The sequence below is a fragment of the Entelurus aequoreus genome, linkage group LG01, assembly GCF_033978785.1.
Source record: "Entelurus aequoreus isolate RoL-2023_Sb linkage group LG01, RoL_Eaeq_v1.1, whole genome shotgun sequence".
NCBI classification, from domain to species: Eukaryota; Metazoa; Chordata; class Actinopteri; order Syngnathiformes; family Syngnathidae; genus Entelurus; species Entelurus aequoreus.
Genome location: NC_084731.1, coordinates 15775441 through 15797456, shown reverse-complemented (window position 1 = coordinate 15797456; position 22016 = coordinate 15775441). Strand labels below are relative to the sequence as shown.

The 22016-nt window shown below is 36.5% G+C and overlaps 1 protein-coding gene across 1 annotated transcript in view; it reads right to left on the bottom strand.

Moving 5' to 3' along the window:
- Positions 1-20455, bottom strand: part of LOC133648434 (ataxin-7) — an 83795-nt gene extending 63340 nt beyond the window's left edge. Inside the window, exons 1-2 of the mRNA XM_062044538.1 lie at positions 20316-20455; positions 15949-16047 (exon numbers count right to left, since the gene is read on the bottom strand). The gene's annotated coding sequence lies outside the window, so the exon portion shown is untranslated. The remainder of the gene's footprint in view (positions 1-15948; positions 16048-20315) is intronic.
- Between the last annotated feature and the right edge of the window lie 1561 nt (positions 20456-22016).

Sequence of the window (22016 nt, the reverse complement as noted above, 5' to 3'; positions counted from 1 at the left end):
GAACATAAAAGTCTTCAGTCTAGTTTTAAAAGTAGTGAGAGTTGGGGAGAGTCTGACATCTTCAGGAAGTTTATTCCAGCTATGTGTTGCATAGTGACTGAATGATGATCTCCCTTGATTTGAGTTTACTCTTGGAACCGCTAACAGATTGCTCTCAGAAGATCTTAGTGATCTAGAGGGCGTATATAGTGGGAGCATATCAGTGATATACTTGGGCCCTAGACCATGTAGTGATTTATATGTGAGCAGGAGGATTTTGAAATCTATTCTCTGATGTACAGGGAGCCAATGTAAGGATTTAAGAATTGGTGTAATGTGCTCACATTTTTTGGTCTTTGTTAGAACTCTAGCAGCAGCGTTCTGAACAAGCTGTAGCTGCCTGACAGTTTTTTTGGGAAGACCTGCAAGGAGACCATTACAATAGTCTAGCCTACTGGTAATAAAGGCATGTACAAGTTTTTCTAAGTCTTGAGCTGACATGAGCCCTCTAAGTCTTTTTACATTTTTGAGGTGATAGTAGGCCGATTTTGTTACTGATTTGATGTGACTGTCGAAATGTAAATCAGAATCTAAAATAACCCCAAGATTTCTGGCTTTATTTGAGGTTTTCAGGGACAGTGATTGAAGGTGTTGGATGACTTTAAACCTTTCTTTTTTAGCACCAAAAACAATTATCTCAGTTTTATCTTCATTTAGTTGTAGGAAATTTTGGCACATCCAGTGTTTGACTTGCTCAATGCACTGGCACAGAAGATCTATGGGGCGATAGTCATTTGGTGATAGCGCTACATAGATTTGGGTGTCATCGGCATAGCAATGATGGTCAATGTTATTATTTTGCATGATTTGTCCTAGTGGGAGCATATAGATGTTAAATAAAGTCGGCCCCAAGATTGAACCTTGGGGGACTCCACACGTTACGTTGGTTGGTTCTGATACAAAGTCACCAATGGAAACAAAATAGTTCCTATCTTGTAGATATGACTTGAACCAGCTTAGGAGGATAAAACAGCACTCGCCAAATACTCTCATCAGAAAAGCATGTTTAATATAAATAGTGAGATTTCTAACAATTACGGATTAAATTAGGGACTCAAATCTAGACTCCAAACATCCCAGATCAAGCTAGTCAGGTTACTTCTAGACCTCCACCCCAGATCACACCTCACTCCTACCCACTTCTCCAAAGTGGGCTGGCTCAGGGTGGAGGACAGAGTAAAACAACTTGCACTGAGCCTAGTCTATAAAATTCGCTACACCTCCCTGATACCGAAGTACGTACATGTCAAACTACTTCCATAACATAAATGACCGCCATAACCACAACACCAGGGGGAGCTCCACTAACCACGTTAAACCCAGATTCCGATCTAACAAAGGTCTTAACTCATTCTCCTTCTATGCCACATCAATATGGAATGCACTCCCAACAGGTGTAAAATAAAGGGCATCTCTATCCTCCTTAAAAACCGCACAAAAAGAATACCCCCAGGCAACTACAACCCTAGACTAACACCCTCCCCCCACCACATCCCACCTCCCAGCATTGTAAATAATCAAATGTAAATAATCAAATGAACTCACTATGTTCTCTGCTCGCTGTACATATCCTACACTGTTACAATGTCCATTTCTCAGATGATATAATTGTTGATGACTGAAGTGCTGATATCAACCCAACCTAACCCCCCGCCCCAACCCCCTCCACATCCCACCTCCCGGATTGTAAATAATGTAAATAATTCAATGTATATACTCTGATGATTAACTTGTTTGATGACTGTATTATGCTGATAGTATATATTTGTACCATGAATTGATTTACATGGACCCCGACTTAAACAAGTTGAAAAACTTATTGGGTTGTTACCATTTAGTGGTCAATTGTACAGAATATGTACTGTGCTGTGCAATCTACTAATACAAGTTTCAATAAATCAATTGTGTCATGTTTGTCCTCCTACAGAAAACCTATTAAAACAAAAATAGATTCCCCCCCCCATCTTTTTCTATTTTCATACATTTTTGAAAAAACTCCAGGGAGCCACTAGGGCGGCGCTGAGGAGCCGCATGTTGCAGACCCCCAACTGAAGTCATAATTTTTGCGCTTAACAAACTTCTCTGAAAAGGAGCACAGCTAAGAAACTAGGTCTTTTGGTGGCCCTGTAGGGGGCGCTCGAGGCCCAACAGTAGGCCACTGCCGCTCTATGGTTAACCTCTTAAGGCCCAAGCTGTTTGTTTACATGCATTTTTTATTTCTCTTTACTATTTGGGCTTATTGGACCCTAATTAAAATAAAAACTAAGAATCATCTTTTTATATGATGTACTTAGTCCATAAGTACACAAACGTGTACTTCATGTGTAGTGACATGCTAATTATTATTTTTACACTTTTTTTTCAAAATTCCATTGTATGTTATACTCTTCTGACACCACCAGATGGCAGTATAAGTGTCCACTTAAGCGGCCATAAGACCCCAATTCAGTAGTGTGCACAATTTTGGAAATAAGAGCTAAAAGGTGCTGTCCACGCATGTGGCCACTAAGGCCTTTAGAAGTTTTAAGAAACACTGATCTCGAGGATGTGAGCAATATAAAGATGACATCAATGTAACTGGATTTGACTCTTTGTAAATGATGCAATGCCACGACATCAACGCCACATCATTGCTTCTGACCATGACCTCACCTATCTACCTAGCAAACAACGCACAACATTTTAAAGAGATTGGTTGGCCTGAGAAAAGTGATGACATCATAGCAATTTTCCAAAATAATATTTATTGGGGGGAAAAAAACGGATCAGATTTGAAGCAACTGTGGGATGCTGCAATGTAAATTCTCGGGGTATAACAATCGATTGCGACTGGACTGTTTGGTTTGTCTTGTCTACAATGTAAATAAAGTTCAGTGTCATCCAGGTCCCAATCAGATTAAACATTTTACCAGAGCATTTCATTTACCATGTTTAATCACATCTAGGATAACATGTTGGATATGTATATAACTTTACCTAAAAAGGTCCCTGATTGCTCACATACCTAATGAATGTTTCACTGATATTGTAAGCTGCATGGGATAATGATTATTACACAACAATAGCTATGTAAAACGTTGCATTTTTCCATGTAGTTTAAAAAAGGCAGTCCTCAAACCCAGAGACATTTTCAAAAAACTACTGACCAAAGCACATTTCATGTTTATTATTGATTATGTAATGGGCAGAAAAGTAAGAAAACACGAGGGAGTAGAATAGAATATCGGTATTGTCATTGCACTTAAAAAATACAAGACTGCTTTTCAGTAAAACTGTCAACAGTTATGGTTATGACTTAAACGATGCATCGATGAATTCGATTGAAAAAGCTTTTTTGACTTATATTTTGTTGCTTCAACTAATGAGTGTACTATGAGTATTCACTTTATCAGACCCGAGCCACATAGATTATGCACGGCCGCTGCAATAAAGCAGGTGGTTCCTCTGGGTGCTGTGATCTGTGTGTCGGTGAAAATATGTTTTTTATTTTTTTACTTTTTATTAATGAACACATGTTAAAAGTGCAATTTAGATCCACTATGGACTGGACTCTCACACTATTATGTTAGATCCACTATGGACTGGACTCTCACACTATTATGTTAGATCCACTATGGACTGGACTCTCACACTACTATGTTAGATCCACTATGGACTGGACTCTCACACTATTATGTTAGATCCACTATGGACTGGACTCTCACACTATTATGTTAGATCCACTATGGACTGGACACTCACACTATTATTTTGGATCCACTATGGACTGGACTCTCACTATTATGTTAGATCCACTATGGACTGGACTCTCACTATTATGTTAGATCCACTATGGACTGGACTCTCACACTATTATGTTAGATCCACTATGGACTGGACACTCACACTATTATGTTAGATCCACTATGGACTGGACTCTCACTATTATGTTAGATCCACTATGGACTGGACTCTCACTATTATGTTAGATCCACTATGGACTGGACTCTCACACTGTTATGTTAGATCCACTATGGACTGGACTCTCACACTATTATATTAGATCCACTATGGACTGGACTCTCACACTATTATGTTAGATCCACTATGGACTCTCACAATATTATATTAGATCCACTAAGGACTGGACTCTCACACTATTATGTTAGATCCACTATGGACTGGACTCTCACACTATTATGTTAGATCCACTATGGACTGGACTCTCACAATATTATGCTAGATCCACTATGGACTGGACTCTCACTATTATGTTAGATCCACTATGGACTGGACTCTCACTATTATGTTAGATCCACTATGGACTGGACTCTCACACTATTATGTTAGATCCACTATGGACTGGACTCTCACACTATTATGTTAGATCCACTATGGACTGGACTCTCACACTATTATGTTAGATCCACTATGGACTGGACTCTCACACTATTATGTTAGATCCACTATGGACTGGACTCTCACAGTATTATGTTAAATCCACTTTGGACTGGACTCTCACACTATTAGGCTAGATCCACTATGGACTGGACTCTCACATAGGGCTGAACGATTTATCGTTTTCAGATCGAAATTGCGATTTCAGAAGTCTCAATCTTGAGATCGTGAAGGCTTCGGTTTTAGACGAACGTTATTTAGCTCTCCTGGCTGACATGTCTGTTGTGTATATGCAGCCTGCTCGTGCTACTCTCATGCCTTGTCAAACTCACCAATCAGAAGTGGTAAACTACTTGTGAGCAGGGCATGCCGTCACGCTAACCAATCAGAGGCGGCCATTGACGAGGCTACCGCGTACACGCCCACTAACAACTTTGGTGAAGAAACAAACGTCCTGGAGGAAATGGCTGCTGCCGCCGGGTCAGAAGTGGAGGAGGATTTAGTTTTAATACAGAAGAAGAGTAGCACGTCTGTCATTTGGGACTACTTCGGTTTCGAAACTTCAGATGTGCATCAGAAACAGGTACTTTGTAAAACTTGTCGGGCCAAAGTCGCCACATCCCAAGGCAACACGACTAATTTATTCCGGCACTTGAAAAATCACCACCGGCAGTTACACGACGAATGTATGACCAAAAAGTCCGGTGAAAAGTCAACCCCGAGCGATTCAGCCCATTGTAGCAAACATACCACAATTACAGCGTCGTTTGCCAGTATAACTCCTTATGAGAAGAGCAGCCGTTCTATTGTTAACAGAATAGATGTGCAATATTTGGGTGCTGCTAAGCGGTAAATGAATGACCCACCTATTTTAATGTCTGACATATTTTTCAGAAGGGCAGAGGTTGGGTCATTTTGTTTTTGTAATAGTATTTTCTTTATTACCATTACTTTTCAATTTCACTTTAAAATATTGTTCAGGTTTCTTCCAGGGTTGAATAAAGTACTTGAATTGCTGCTATAGATGTTGATAGGCTAGCTCTCTTGAGCCATAAAAGACTGACCTACCTACTTGAGTATAAGACTGTTTACATAAGGTCAGGATCCTTTTTTTCCTTTATTGAAGTTGTTGAATTTTGTTTTTCTTATTATATATTAAGCATTGCTTTTTGTGTTGGAATTGTTTTGTATTTTATTTAACTTAAACTTTTTTATTTATCTTAACATAATTAAGGTTTTTGTACTGGTTTTAGTTCTTTAGTTTTAATAACTGCTGTTGGTCAAGAACTTTGGAGAATGTACATGCATGTTTCTTAATAAATACATGTTTGAAGCAATTCTTACCTTTTAGTATTCATCCTTGCATTACATAGCATTTAATGTTTTCATGGTATATCATTTTTTGTCATGTTTTAAATCTGTTACTGTTACTGAAGCTTGATTTGAAAAGAAATCGTGAGTCAAAATCGAAATCGCAATTTCTGTCAGAAAAATCGTGATCAGATTTTTTCCTGAAATCGTTCAGCCCTACTCTCACAATATTATTTTAGATCCACTATGGACTGGACTCTCACAGTATTATGTTAGATCCACTATGGACTGGACTCTCACACTATTATGCTAGATCCACTATGGACTGCACTCTCACAATATTATTTTAGATCCACTATGGACTGGACTCTCACACTATTATGTTAGATCCACTATGAACTGGACTCTCACACTATTATGCTAGATCCAGGGGGGGTCCCCACATCTGCGGTCCCCTCCAAGGTTTCTCATCGGGTTGAGTTTTTTCTTGTCCTGATGTGGGATCTGAGGCTTGTGCAGCCCTTTGAGACACTCGTGATTTAGGGCTATACAAGTAAACTTTGATTGATTTTCGAATTCACAAAACATATAGGGACAAGCGGTAGAAAATGGATGGATGGAAAATGGATGGATGGCTTTAGAAAGAGGCTAAAAAGGTGCATTAAAAAGTTTGATTAGTAGCATAAACAGATGTTCCTTTTCTAGTTAACTTTCAAAATGAAATGTTCCAATAGTTTGCCAAATCTTCACACCTTCAATGTAGAGAAAAGTACAAGCCTGCAGCTGAATTAACAAAATGCAACAAAAAAAGTTTTTGTCGTCATCTAGTACTTTTGTAAAACTTTCTTTGCCATCTTAAATGAAGTGAAGTATATTTATATAGAGCTACATTGAGAAACCATTATCTACATTTGAGATACATTGTGGGTAGCACTAGCAGCAATGTGGGTGAAGTGTCTTCCCCAAGGACACAACAGCAGTGGCTACGATGGTGGGAGCTGGATTCAAACCAGGAACCCTCAAGTTTCTGTCCGGCCACTCTACCATCTGAGTCACGCCACGCTTAAGTTTTTAGGAGCCTGTCAGTTGTCATTGTACTTACTTTCATCTTTTTCTGATGTTCAGTGATGTAGCCTGATAACTTTCTCTAAGAATACATTATGAGTTAATTACTTACAGTGTATGGTTTCTTTCCTTAAGATATATATAAACATATATATATTAGGGCTGCAACTAACGATTGATTTGATAATCGATTAATCTGTCGATTATTACTTAGATTAATCGATTAATAATCGGATAATCAATCAATCAATGTTTATTTATATAGCCCTAAATCACAAGTGTCTCAAAGGGCTGATTGATTGATTGATAATCGGATAAAAGTAAGGCTGAAACGACGCGTCGACGTAGTCGACGTCATCGGTTACGTAAATACGTCGACGCCGTTTTTGTGCGTCGACGCGTCGCATAATGACGTCACACTACCGTCATGGCGAAGCGCGAAGCAGACGATCAAAGAAGACGATGCGAGCGGTGCGAGCGAGGGGGGAAAAGCATGCCAAAAGTGTGGGAGTATTTCAATAAACGGCCTAATAATGTTGTTGTATGCACACTGTGTCGAGCGGAAATGGCCTATCATAGCAGCACAACGGCTATGAACGAACATTTGAAAAGAAAACCATCAACTAGTCAATCGTCCGCGCGAGCATACGTTGTCATCATTACACAAAAACATGAATGTGTCATTTGTATCTGCTAGGGGTGTAACGGTACGTGTTTTGTATTGAACCGTTTCGGTACGGGGCTTTCGGTTCGGTACGGGGGTGTACCGAACGAGTTTCTAAGCTAAAGCTAAAGTCTTAACCAGCTGCTTTGCTCCGTCTGGCTCTGTCTCAGCACGCAGCGTTGTCCCACCCACACAACCATCTGATTGGTACACACGCAGCATTGTCCCACCCACACAACCATCTGATTGGTACACACGAAGCATTATCAGCCAATCAGCAGTGCGTATTCAGAGCGCATGTAGTCAGCGCTTCAGCGTGGAGCAGATAGGTGTTTAGCAGGTGAGCATCAGGCAGCGGACTCTCCCCAAATGATAATAAACACCTCCCAGTCAACTACTAGTAACATCACTATGAGCCCGTTGACCTTCTAGAAACTTAAACTGCAGCTCAGCTCACTCGCAATCCTGGCTTGAGGTGAAGGCTAATTAGCTCTCAGTTCCAGCCACATCGACCCCTTCTGAGCGCCTATTTTCAGCTGCTGGGAATATTGTAAACAAGAAAAGAACCAAAGCATGTAGACATGCTAACCTTTCTTCATTACAACTGTTAGACACTCACTGGAATGAGTAGAATTGGTTATTGTGTACAGTGTTGGACTGGATGTTTATTTTGCACATTTTAAAAGCAATATTTAATGTTTACAGTGCTCCAGAATATTTAGATTGGCACTTTTTTGTATTGGATGTGTATCTTTATTTTTGCACATTTTAGCAAATAAGCAATACTTTCACTTTTGTTGAAATGTTTACACTGTTGTTACAGAATATTTCGTTTTGCACTTTTTTGTATTGGATGTTTATCTTTATTTTTTGCACATTTTAAAGCAAAATAAGCAATAATTTTACTTTTGAAATGCTTATACTATTGCAGAATATTAAGATTTGCACTGGATGTTGACTTTTATATTTGCACATTAAAAAGCAAATAAGCTACTTTTAATTTTGTTAAATGTTAAAAGTTTTAAATGTTTACATTGTTACAGAATATTTAGTCATGTTGTTGTCAATGTTGACTGAGTGGCCATACTTCTTTTTTTTTGTAAATAAAAGCCATGCCTTTTGAAAAAACGGGCCTAAATTTATTTTTTCATCTTCATTTTGAATAAAAAAATAATCGGCAAAAGGAAAAAATAATCTATAGATTAATCGAAAAAAATAATCTATAGATTAACCGAAAAAATAATCTATAGATTAATCGATAGAAAATAATCGTTAGCTGCAGCCTTAGATAAAAGAGACAAACTACATTTCTATCCTTTCCAGTATTTTATTGAAAAAAAACAGCATACTGGCACCATACTTATTTTGATTATTGTTTCTCAGCAGCTGTTTGTACATGTTGCAGTTTATAAATAAAGGTTTATTAAAAAAATATATATATATATATACAGTGTATATATATATATATACATATATATATATATATATATATAAAATGCCTCTGCGCATGCACATAGCATAGATTCAACGAATCGATTACTAAATTAATCGCCAACTATTTTTATATCGATTTTTATAATCGATTTAATCGATTAGTTGTTGCAGCCCTATTATATATATATATATATATATATATATATATATATATATATATATATATATATATATATATATATATATATATATATATATATATATATATATATATATATATACACACCACTACCGTTCAAAAGTTTGGGGTCAAATTGAAATGTCCTTATTTTTTAAGGAAAAGCACTGTACTTTTCAATGAAGATAACTTTAAACTAGTCTTAACTCTAAAGAAATACACTCTATACATTGCTAATGTGGTAAATGACTATTCTAGCTGCAAATGTCTGGTTTTTGGTGCAATATCTACATAGGTGTATAGAGGCCCATTTCCAGCAACTATCACTCCAGTGTTCTAATGGTACAATGTGTTTGCTCATTGGCTCAGAAGGCTAATTGATGATTAGAAAACCCTTGTGCAATCATGTTCACAAATCTGAAAACAGTTTAGCTCGTTGCAGAAGCTACAATACTGACCTTCCTTTGAGCAGATTGAGTTTCTGGAGCATCACATTTGTGGGGTCAATTAAACGCTCAAAATGGCCAGAAAAAGAGAACTTTCATCTGAAACTCGACAGTCTATTTTTGTTCTTAGAAATGAAGGCTATTCCACAAAATTGTTTGGGTGACCCCAAACTTTTGAACGGTAGTGTATATACATACATACATGCATACATGTATATATATACACACATACATATATATATATATGTTTCACTACGCATTCTTATCAGTACACTGACCCAATCATTTATAATGTGCCAATTCTGGTGGAATACATTCATGCTCAAGCCTCATTTATTTTGACTCACCTTCAAAGCTGGATACAAAATACACTTTGTGTCCTCCTTTGAAGGCGGAGCAGATGCAACGTCCAAATTGAATGAAAGGAAACAACATGGCTGACTTCTTACTGACACATTTAGGCCTACGGCAGGGGTGTCAAACTCGTTTCCATTGAGGGCCACATCGCAGTTATGGTTGCCCTCAGAGGGCCGAATTTAAAAATGAGTAGTATATGAATATACATGTATATATATAATACATTAACATTATATTTTTTTACGTAAGCTGCAAAAAAAATATTACAATTTTACTTTAAAAACTGGCAGCTCAGTCACCAGAATTTTACAGTAAAAGCAGTGTTTTTTTTACAGCATATAAAAAAATTGAATAAATGGAATGGATGGAGAAACAATACTACTGTTTTTAGCGGTAAAATTCAAGCATTTTTTACCGTAAAATCTTTTTTTTTATGTTTTTTGTTTGTTTTTCAATGTTTTAGTGTCTTATTGTATATGGGAAAAAACAGTACCAAAGTTGATTTTACGGTAAAAAACTCAGTCGGCGGAATTTAACCGTAAAATCTATTGTCAATATTACAGTCCACAATTTGATTGATCATTTGTTTTGAAATCATAAGTCAAGCAGATATTTAAGTACAGTATTTATCTTTATTTTAACAGAAACTATTTTTGTAATACATGATAATATAATATTTTGATAATATTGAATTTTAAAAGAAATACAATTGCATGCAGTACATGATTTTTAATGTCAAAAGGGAAAGAACAAAAATATTTAGTAAGAAAAGATTAATCATTTTATTAACACATATTATTTCCAGGTTTTCGCAGGCCACATTGGCCAGATTTGGCTCCTGGGCCTTGAGTTTGACACCTGTGGTCTACGGCATACCTTACCAGATAACATAAGCAGCAAAATAACTAAAAACACATTTTTGTTTAAAATTAGCAATGATTTGTCCTATATTTGTGCATAATTTTATTTGGATTCTTCAGTTTATTTTACACTCCTATCTAACAAAGCTTTTGAAGTGATTTCATTTTATGTCTTGACTGCAATGACAATTAAACTTTTGTACATGCACAACTCAAGGGGCTAATCAACCAAAAAAAATTTAAAATAAATGGGTGCATTTTGTTAGTTGCTATATAGTAGGATCTTGGTCAATGCTACCATGCTTTTATTTTGAAGCTTACCCTGAATACTGAACAAGAAGTCATATGTGCATGTTTTAATGCTGTGTCACTAAACAGTACTTATGTTGCTTTTGCTTTAGCTATAATGAGGAAGTTAGCAATACTACAACATATGTTCACACACACACCAGAGCTGGGCAAATATTTTGACTCGGGGGCCACATTGAGAGAAAAAAAATGTCTCTGGGGGGGCCAATGTGTATGTTTCTATAAATTATACATACACATTTAGCTGTAAAAACCTGCTGTACAGTATGTGTGTTTGGGTCCCTTTTTTCAGGAACACTAATACCAAAAGTAACACTGTCCGATAGAATTCTAAAAACAGACCACCTCAAAAAAAAAAACGAATGGAACTTTACAGTTTTTTTACTGAATGGGACACCCAAAATGTACATTAAAATAAAGAAAGTGGGATTTACAATATTAACTATGAACAATAAAACACTGAGTATTAACAACATATGAACATCGCTCCTTTTACTTCTCAGACCAGCTCCTCCATAGACATCTTTTACAATCAAGCAAAACACAAAAATATAACAAACAGCAAAATATGAATGCAAAGTGTAATAAACACTTACAATATGATATATTATCACTTTAAGGCAGAAATGTGTTGTAAAAATCTGCTTCCGCATCTGTTCCTGACACATGCGTTTCGGGCTGGCTGCTCTGAAAACAAACCCCGCCCACTCTGCTTTGTTCCTGGTCTGAGCTGCTGTGACATAGATTACCGTAATAACTCCTATAACACTCAAAAGCGCAGATTTCAACCATTGAAATTAGAGATGTCCGATAATATCGGACTGCCGATATTATCAGCCGATAAATGCTTTAAAATGTAATATCGGAAATTATCGGTATCGGTTTCAAAAAGTAAAATGTATGACTTTTTAAAACGCCGCTTTACAGAGTGGTACACGGACATAGGGAGAAGAACAGAGCAGTTGCGTCTCCCAGTCATACTTGCCAACCCTCCCGGGAGACTACCGAATTTCAGTGCCCCTCCCGAAAATCTCCCGGGGCAACCATTCTCCCGAATTTCTCCCGATTTCCACCCAGACAACAATATTGGGGGCGTGCCTTAAAGGCACTGCCTTTACGTGCCGGCCCAATCACATAATATCTACAGCTTTTTACACACACAAGTGAATGCAAGGCATACTTGGTAAACAGCCATACAGGTCACCCTGAGGGTGGCCGTATAAACAACTTTAACACTGTTACAAATATGCACCACACTGTGAACCCACACCAAACAAGAATGACAAACACATTTCGGGAGAACATCCGCACCGCAACACAACATAATCACAACAGAATACCCAGAACCCCTTGCAGCACTAACTCTTCCGGGACGCTACAATATACACCCCCGCTACCCTCTACCCCTCCACCTAAACCCCGCCCCCCTCTCCCAACCCCGCCCACCTCAACCTCGTCCCAAATTCCAAGCTGCTGTTTTGAGGCATGTTAAAAAAAATAATGCACTTTGTGACTTCAAAAATAAATATGGCAGTGCCATGTTGGCATTTTTTTCCATAACTTGAGTTGATTTATTTTGGAAAACCTTGTTACATTGTTTAATGCATCCAGCGAGGCATCACAACAAAATTAGGCATAATAATGTGTTAATTCCACGACTGTATATATCGCTATCGGTTGATATCGGAATCGGTAATTAAGAGTTGGACAATATCGGAATATCGGCAAAAAAGCCACTATCGGACATCTCTAATTGAAATACTTTCCATAGTTGAAGACTTACGGTCATTTAAAAACAGCACGGCACATCATAATGGCAAATACACTTTTGATGTTAAAGGTCTAAAAAAATTATGTAGGACGTCCGGCGGGCCGGATTGAAAATCTTTAATGGGCCGCATGTGGCCCACGGGCCGTATTTTGCCCAGGTCTGACATACATGGACCAATTTTTCGGAGCAGTCTCAAATGTTTTTGTTGACAAAAGTAGTCTACCACAAATGTCATCGACCGATTTGAACAATTCCAACACCAACCATTGAAACTCATACGGAACGTTCACAACTTTTTTGAAGAAATAAGACGAACACTGTGGACCAGTACTTGAGTTGGTCCTCTCCAAGAGTTGTCGGCATGAACAGTGTGTTTCACTGTACATTGCTTAGGGACTAATCAAGGTCTCATGCCTTCATTATGCGTTTTGAAATTAGAGGAAAAATTGAACGCCTCATTACCTATAAGAGCTAGCTGCATTTACACCACCTGTTGGGTGTTGTCATAGCAACATAATGTAGATAAGGGGATATTTTAATGTATATATAATGTATATATATATATATATATATATATAGGAAATGCTTGAGTATATAAATTGTTCATATTTGAGGCATTATTTTTTTATTCTATATCTATTTTCAGAACAGCTTTTAAAAACCACACCAGAAATGAAAATGTAATTTGCTCCAAAGCATTCACACATATGCTTTTGTACACCAAAATTAATCTATTTATTGTGTGAATGCTCCAATTATTATTCAACATTCCACATTTTTCACTCGATTCAAACCGTTCCAACTGAAAACTGTTCGGCCTTTTCGAGAATCGCAGGCTTTCCCATGACATATTCCCAAAATTCCCAGATTTCCGGGACATTTTTTCCATTTAAAATAAAATGGCCATTTTTCAAACTTTTCCGTCAGTCTACCCGAGGGCAGCTGTGGCTACGAAAGTAGCTTACCACCACCAGGTGTGAATGAATGATGGGTTTTTAACATGTAAAGCGACTTTGGGTACTTAGAAAAGCGCTATATAATTCCCAGGTATTATTATTATTATTATTATAAACTTCCACCATTTCCACATTTTTCAACCGATTCAAACTTTCCACCTTCAACATATTTCACTCATCCTGCAAATTCCAGGAATTCCCGTTTTTTTAAAACCCTTTTTTCACAATTTTTTCTGTCGACTACTACTGTCAAAACATTCCTCTTAATCAGGACAAAAACTTTTGAACTGGAAAAATTACCGGTTTTCCTGAAATTCTAGGAATTACGTAATACCATTTCTCAATTAAAAATGTTACTACTTCGACATTTCTCGACCGATTTGAACAATTCCAACACCAACCATTGAAACTCATACAGAACGTTCACAACTTTGTGCATTTTCCAAAAAATTCCCTTTTTTCCCGAAATTCCCATGCAATTCCCATTGCAATGAATGGGACATTTTTCAAAGTTCCACAACACCCACATTTTTTATCTGATTCAAACCGTTCCAACTAACAAATTGTTCAGCCTTTTCTGGAATCACGGGCTTTCCCATGACAAATTCTCAAAATTCACAGATTTCCAGGTTTTCCGGGACATTTTTTCCATTTAAAATAAAATGGGCATTTTTCAAACTTCCACCATTTCCACAGTTTTCAACCGATTCAAACTACCGTATTTTTCGGAGTATAAGTCGCTCTGGAGTATAAGTCGCACCGGCCGAAAATGCATAATAAAGAAGGAAAAAAACATATAAGTCACATTTTGGGGGGAAATTTATTTGATAAAACCCAACACCAAGAATAGACATTTAAAAGGCAATTTAAAATAAATAAAGAATAGTGAACAACAGGCTGAATAAGTGCACGTTATATGAGGCATAAATAACCAACTGAGAACGTGCCTGGTATGTTAACGTAACATATTATGGTAAGAGTCATTCAAATAACTATAACATATAGAACATGCTATACGTTTACCAAACAATCTGTCACTCCTAATCGCTAAATCCCATGAAATCTTATACGTCTAGTCTCTTACGTGAATGAGATAAATAATATTATTTGATATTTTACGCTAATGTGTTAATAATTTCACACATAAGTCGCTCCTGAGTATAAATCGCACCCCCGGCCAAACTATAAAAAAAACTGCGACTTATAGTCCGAAAAATACGGTATTCCACCTTCAACATATTCCACTCATCCTGCAAATTCCAGGAATTCCCGTTTTTTAAAACCCTTTTTTCTGTCGACTACTCCTTCCACATTTTTCAACCCACTTCAACCGTACCACTGTCAAAACATTACTCTTAATCAGGACAAAAACTTTTGAACTTGAAAAATTCCCGGTTTTCCCGAAATTCTAGGAATTCCGTAATACCATTTCTCAATTAAAAATGTTACTACTTCAACATTTCTCGACCGATTTGAACAATTCCAACACCAACCATTGAAACTCATTCAGAACGTTCACATCTTTGTGCATTTTCCAGAAAAATTCCCTTTTTTCCCGAAATTCCAAAATTTCCATGCAATTCCCATTGCAATGAATGGAAATGTTTCAAAGTTCCACAACACCCACATTTTTTATCTGATTCAAACCATTCCAACTACAAAATATTCCGCCTGTTTAGGAATTGCAAAAAAAAAAAGAATCCCGGATTTCCTAGAATTCTCAGTTTTTAGGGACATTTTTCCCTTTCAAAATGAATTATCAATTTTTGACACTTCCAGTTCCCACATTTTTCAACCTATTCAAACCATTCCCCCATCAACACATTCCACTCATCCTGGACATTCAAACTAACACTTTCCCAAGTTCTAAACAAAATTCCGGTTTTCCTGGAAATTCAAACTCTTTAACATTCAAACCATTCCAACATTCAAACTCTTCTAACATTTATACTACATTCTGTCAGCATTTCAGTTCAACGTCAGCATTGGAGCATTCACACGCAATTAGCCTCATCTAGTTGGATGGTGTTTTTTGTTTACTTATTTGCCAATTTATTGGGTAAAACGCTGCAATAAATGCAATATTTATGAGACTTTTAAAGTGGCTTGTAGCGTTTGATCAATTAACTTCTGTGAGTGGTGCAAAGTCACAAAGGAAAATAAGTAGCTGTGAGGTCTTACCTTAGTAAATAAGGAAAAAAGATACTTATTTTCAACTCAGTCAGCTACTCCACATCTGTTTGGGTGCTCGCTGGCGGCCACACACCCACACGACGAAATCTGAAAGCACACATACACGTTGAAGAGAGACGAGTTAGCGGCGAGGGGGGGTTGAAATGCTTCAATGCATCGTGATTCAGACGTGGAAGAGTCTCGATCTGCGGACAAATGTCCAAATACAGATTACTTAAGTATTTTAAATAAAGTAATAGACGGTTCTAAATTGTAGAATCAGAGCGAACACACGGAGCAAAACACAGGAGGAGGAAATGAGAAGCATGCTAACCGCTAAGCTATCTTGAATGTGAAGTAGTGAAACACTGATAGCATTTAAGATAGCAAGCAAACTAACACCAGTCAATAATTTTATTAAGGTGTGGTTATCAATTTTAATCTAATACGGTAATACTAACCATCTGGATTTTTTTACTGCGGTTATAATGATTACGTTCATCGTTACATCCCTACGGGGGACTAAAGATAAATACAGTGTCAGCCAGAGGGGATCGGCAATAAAATGCATTAATCGACAATGGCGTTCAAATACATTTCCGATACTGATCCGTACGTTCCTATTTTAACACTTATGCAGATCCGTGCAGGCATACTTATTTTTGAATAATTGGCAACTAATGTGTATTTCCAAGTTTTTAGCATAATAATTTTCCATGGCTGTAATAGGGAAAGACGTTCATGTCTCTTATTTTCGAGATAGCATTTAAGATAGCAAGCAAACTAACCACAGACATCTTATCAGTAGACGCAGCATTGGCTGCTGTGACACGAGAAATTCGGCCGCCATCTTGAAGTGGTGATGAGGAGCCGGCGAGCAGCCTAAACTGACAGTTGACAGGTAGAAAACGAAGATGATATATAGATGGTGTTCAGCGTTTTCCTGCTCAAATGAGCGGACTGTTGAAAATAGGAATCGGGGGATTACTTTTCACAAGTAAGATTTAACATTAACATACTATTTGGTTGTATTTTGTGAAAAGAATATTACCACAGAGTTGAGAAGGAGCAAAGATCTTCAAAAGTACTAAAATCTTAGCCGCCACTGATTATGATGCATTCATTTTAGGCAAAGTATAAGACAATAGTTTCTTAACAGTATAATTGTAACCAGGAATAAGTCTTCAAGTAACAATATTAAAATACTAACATTGTTGGGTAAAACAGAATTTGGTTTTATTCTGAATCCAGCTAAACAGATTGGTGGTTTTAGCTGCAGTGTTTCCCACACATTCATTTATTTGTGGCGGCCCACCACGAAATAATTAAGGCCGCCACAAAAAAAATAAAAAAAAATGTTTTATTTTATTTTATTTATTTTTTTGTCCTGTCCAGCTTCTCAGGGAAATCATATAGTTGATGTAGATGGCCATATTAGCTGTTCAGATTTACTTTACAAAAGAGAAGTGTAGGATCAAGATTTTTGGAGCTCTTTGTTCAGTGGATCAGATGTTTGATGAAGCTTTGTGTCTATCTACCACCACTACTGTTTGCTGTTTATTTGTTACTGACTGTGGCAGGACACCTCTGCCTCTGTATCACTTTATGTTGCTGGTAAATAATATGGTTGTAGTAGTACGCTGAAGTTAAATTATTTAGTATGCACTAATTAAAGGGGCAGAGCTTTAAGAGATATTTTAGCTTTTATATTTTTATAAGATATATTTTTTGTAAGAACCACAATTAATAAATATATTTTAGTGAATAACTTATTGTTCAAATCTGTATATAAATATGTACATAAAGTGTTGTAATTATATTGTAAAATGGATGGATGGATGTATGGACGTTTAAAACAAAACTGTTATTATTAACTAGTAAGTATACATTTTTTGAGCCTTTTTAGAGAAAATCCTATTGTAGTAAATTATGCAAATTGATCGATGATGTCATGGTGACCACGCCCATAGCCACGCCCCCACCGCCATAGGTATCTTGGCAGTTTATGGGAAACACTGAGCTGATATAAAGACTTTCAGGTGTTTATATATGTTTATGTTTAAGTATTTGGCAGACGCTTTTACCCAAAGCGACATACATAAAAAATACATATAAAACAATCACTGTAAACATTATCATTTAAGGGAAGAATGTAATACAAATTATCAATACAAAGTGTCAAGACAGAATAAACTCTCTGCTGCTGCAGCGACAGAGATACAGTCTATAGGTCCCTAAGATATATACTGTAGATATCTAATGTAGTCATACCTCGTTTATGTAGGATATACGCATGTATATATAACCTAATCATATTGCTTCTTGAATTTAAAACTAGCTGACCGTTTTTTTCCCCCTTTTCTGGGTTTATATTCCCAGTTTTGATCTCGGACGTCTGGTCACTTATAGCATATAAGAATATTCTATTACTGTTAAGCAAACTATGAATAATAAAACACGCCAAAACATGTGTCTTTTGTCATAGCTACACGTATGACAAAAAACCGGGTGAAAATCAGTGGTATTCAGTCAGGTAAGATGAATTAAATGCGCTGACAGTTCATTGCTCCTGCCAAATGAATTGCGCCGAGTGGAGCGATTCACCACTCCAAGATGGCGGCCCCGCGTCTCGTCAGCGCCAGTAGCGGTCGATGCTGCGTCTACTTATAAGATGTCTATGAAACTAACACTAGTCTGTCACTAATTTTATTATGGTGTGGTTATCAATTTTAATCGAATACGGTAATACTAACCATGTGGATTTTTTACTGCGGTTATAATGATTACGTTCATCGTTACATCCCTACGGGGGACTAAAGATAAATACTTTGTCAGCCAGAGGGGATCTGCAACAAAACGCATTAATCGACAATGGCGTTCACTAGGGGTGTAACGGTATGTGTATTTGTTCGAACCGTTTCGGTACTGGGTCTTCGGTTCGGAGATGTACCGAATGAGTTTCCACACGGACATATTAAGTAGCGTAACGCACGTTGTGTAAACAATGCACACGAGGCACAACACACGCATGTTAGCAATGACCGGGCTAGGACAACATATAAAATCCAGAGCTGGAAGACCCTCCTGCCTTGTTAAGATCTCCCGTTTGGGAACACTTCGGCTGCGCGGTGCAGAGGATGGAGGTTTGCCGATATTGTTCAGCAGCGGTAAGGCATGCTTCTGCCAACACGTCAAACATGCTAACCCATTTGAAGCGGCACCACCCCCAAGTGAACATCGCTTCAACAAAGATAAAGACGAGCAAACAGCTCCCACCTCTTACTGCCAAGTTAGCCAGGTTGGGGGGGGGGGGGAGAAAAAATAATCTGAGGCTGAGTTGACTTGAAACTGTTTAATGTTGCACTTTTTATATGGAGAAGAAAAGTTTTGTCATTTTATTTAATCCGAGCAACAACTTGAGGCAGTTTAATGTTGATTAACGTGGACCCCGACTTAAACAAGTTGAAAAACTTATTCGGGTGTTACCATTTAGTGGTCAATTGTACGGAATATGTACTGTACTGTGCAATCTACTAATAAAAGTCTCAATCAATCAATCAAAAAAAGCACTTTATATGAAGAAAAGTTTTGTTAAGAAACCATTCTGAGCCTTATCTTATTTAGTTTTTATTTTATATATGTTTACCACATTAACCCTGGCAATGGACCCTGTGTGTATATGTATGTTATGCCATTGTTTACAAATTTAGTAAATAAATAACCAAAAAATGTATATTTTGTTGTTTTCTTACTGTACCGAAAATGAACCGAACCGTGACCTCTAAACCGAGGTACGTACCGAACCAAAATTTTTGTGTACCGTTACACCCCTAGCGTTAACATACATTTCTGATACTGATCCATACGTACAACACTTATTTTTTAATAATTGGCAGCCAAAGCTGGGAGAGAACGTCAATGTATTTTTTTTTTTTTAAAACAATGCCATGTCACATTATTATTTCCTCCTATCTCTGCGTGTAAATAGGTAAAGCCAGGTATAGTTTTGGTGTTGGCTTTATCATAAAGTACTTTTTAAGTTGTAAAAATAAACAGTCACCTGTCATTGTTCCCGTGGCTGCAGTTGACAGGACAACTCACTGCTAACTAACTTCAGCTAGTAGAACTCAACCAGAACAAGTTTTGCCAGCCTTGCTCCCAACCTCTGCGACTTTAACGAGCATTATTGTAGTAGAAATAAAAGGTCGGACTGGGTAGGCGAGGAGAGGAGTAATGAAAGTAGCCTCCATCCATTCTGTGTCTGCCAATACATGCTATGTAGCTACGTCGCCCTGCTAGCTGCAGCCATGACTAGCATTAGCCACCAGCCTGACAGCACAGCACTCGTCACGGAGCCACGGCGAGTTCCCTCTTACCAATCCTCTGGGTGCCGCTACGTGTCGACTCACGTCAGGCCGACTCGGATCGCTCGGATGCGCCTGGGCGAAGGGGGGCAGCACACGGTCGGAAAAGCGCGAGTGCAAAGTGCTCAGCCTCGGTGGAGGTCTTCGCCAGGTGCTTCCATGTCTGTTTACCAGACTGCATTCTGGGAAGGTGACGTCACTGGCCCCCGTCGACGCGGGCGGGCGCGCGCTCCCTGTGCACGTTAGGACCCCGTGTTCCCGATTGTGTCAACAGCGTTTTTACAATATAGGATATTGGAGATTTATGCAAACATACAAAACCAAATAAGTAAATACTTCATTAAATATTAAGTAAAATTGGCGATATTTTTTTCCAGTACATTTGGGTGGTTCAATACACATACTTATTCAAAACAATTTGTTTTCGATTAAAGTTGTACCTTGTTATCCGATTTATTTTATTTATTTTTTATTTATTAAAAAAATCACACAATCTGATATAAGAAAAAAGAGCAAATAACCAACTCGAACTAGTGATTTGCGGATCGATACTGACACATCAAAACCGCCAATACCAGATCTTAATGTTGTAATGTCGATTATCAAATCAAAATATCAATACCTTTGGTGCTTTAGCTCAGAGGTGTCCAAACGTTTTTTTCCAAACGTATACTAACCAGTCAAAGTATGCCGGGTCAATGTTGATATTTTTTTATTTAGAAAAAATGCCTAAAATAGACATATATATATATATATATATTTTTTTTTTTTTTTTTTTTTTTTTAAAACATGTATGTGTCTCTCTCTCTATATATATATATATATATATATATATATATATATATATATATATATATATATATATATATATATATATATATATATATATTTAAAAACATGTATGTGTCTATAAATACTATATATATATATATATTTAAAAACATGTATGTGTCTATAAATACTATATATATATATATATTTAAAAATATGTATGTGTCTATAAATACTATATATATATATATATATATATATATATATATATATATTATATATATATTTAAAGACATATATGTGTCTTTAAATATTATTTTTATATATATATATATATATTTAAAGACACATATATGTCTTTAAATATATATATATATATATATATATATATATATATATATATATATATATATATACGGTATATATATATATATATATGTATATATATATATATATGTATATATATATATATATATACATACATGTATATATATAGACAAAACTTCGTGACAGCTTTGTATTATAGGTATATTATTATTAATTTATTAGAACATTTCAGCTTTTCTCATTACATACCGATTTTTTGCTCTTTTTTTCTTAAATTATTACTGTTGCCCCCCCCCCCTATGAATATGATACAAAATAAAAATAAGAGTCAAAAAGTCTGCCTGTTCGACAATGTTAATATTCAGTTACATGTCAGTGTTTATTATTGTTGTTGTAATTTTTTTAGATTAATGAATCTATAAATTAGTATTATTTTATTTTTAAATAACTAACTAAATACACTTTGACTGGTTAGTACATGGTATGTCTTTAAATATATATATATATATATATATATATATATATATATATATATATATATATATATATATATATATATATATATATATATATATATATATATATATATATATATATATATATATTAAAATGTAT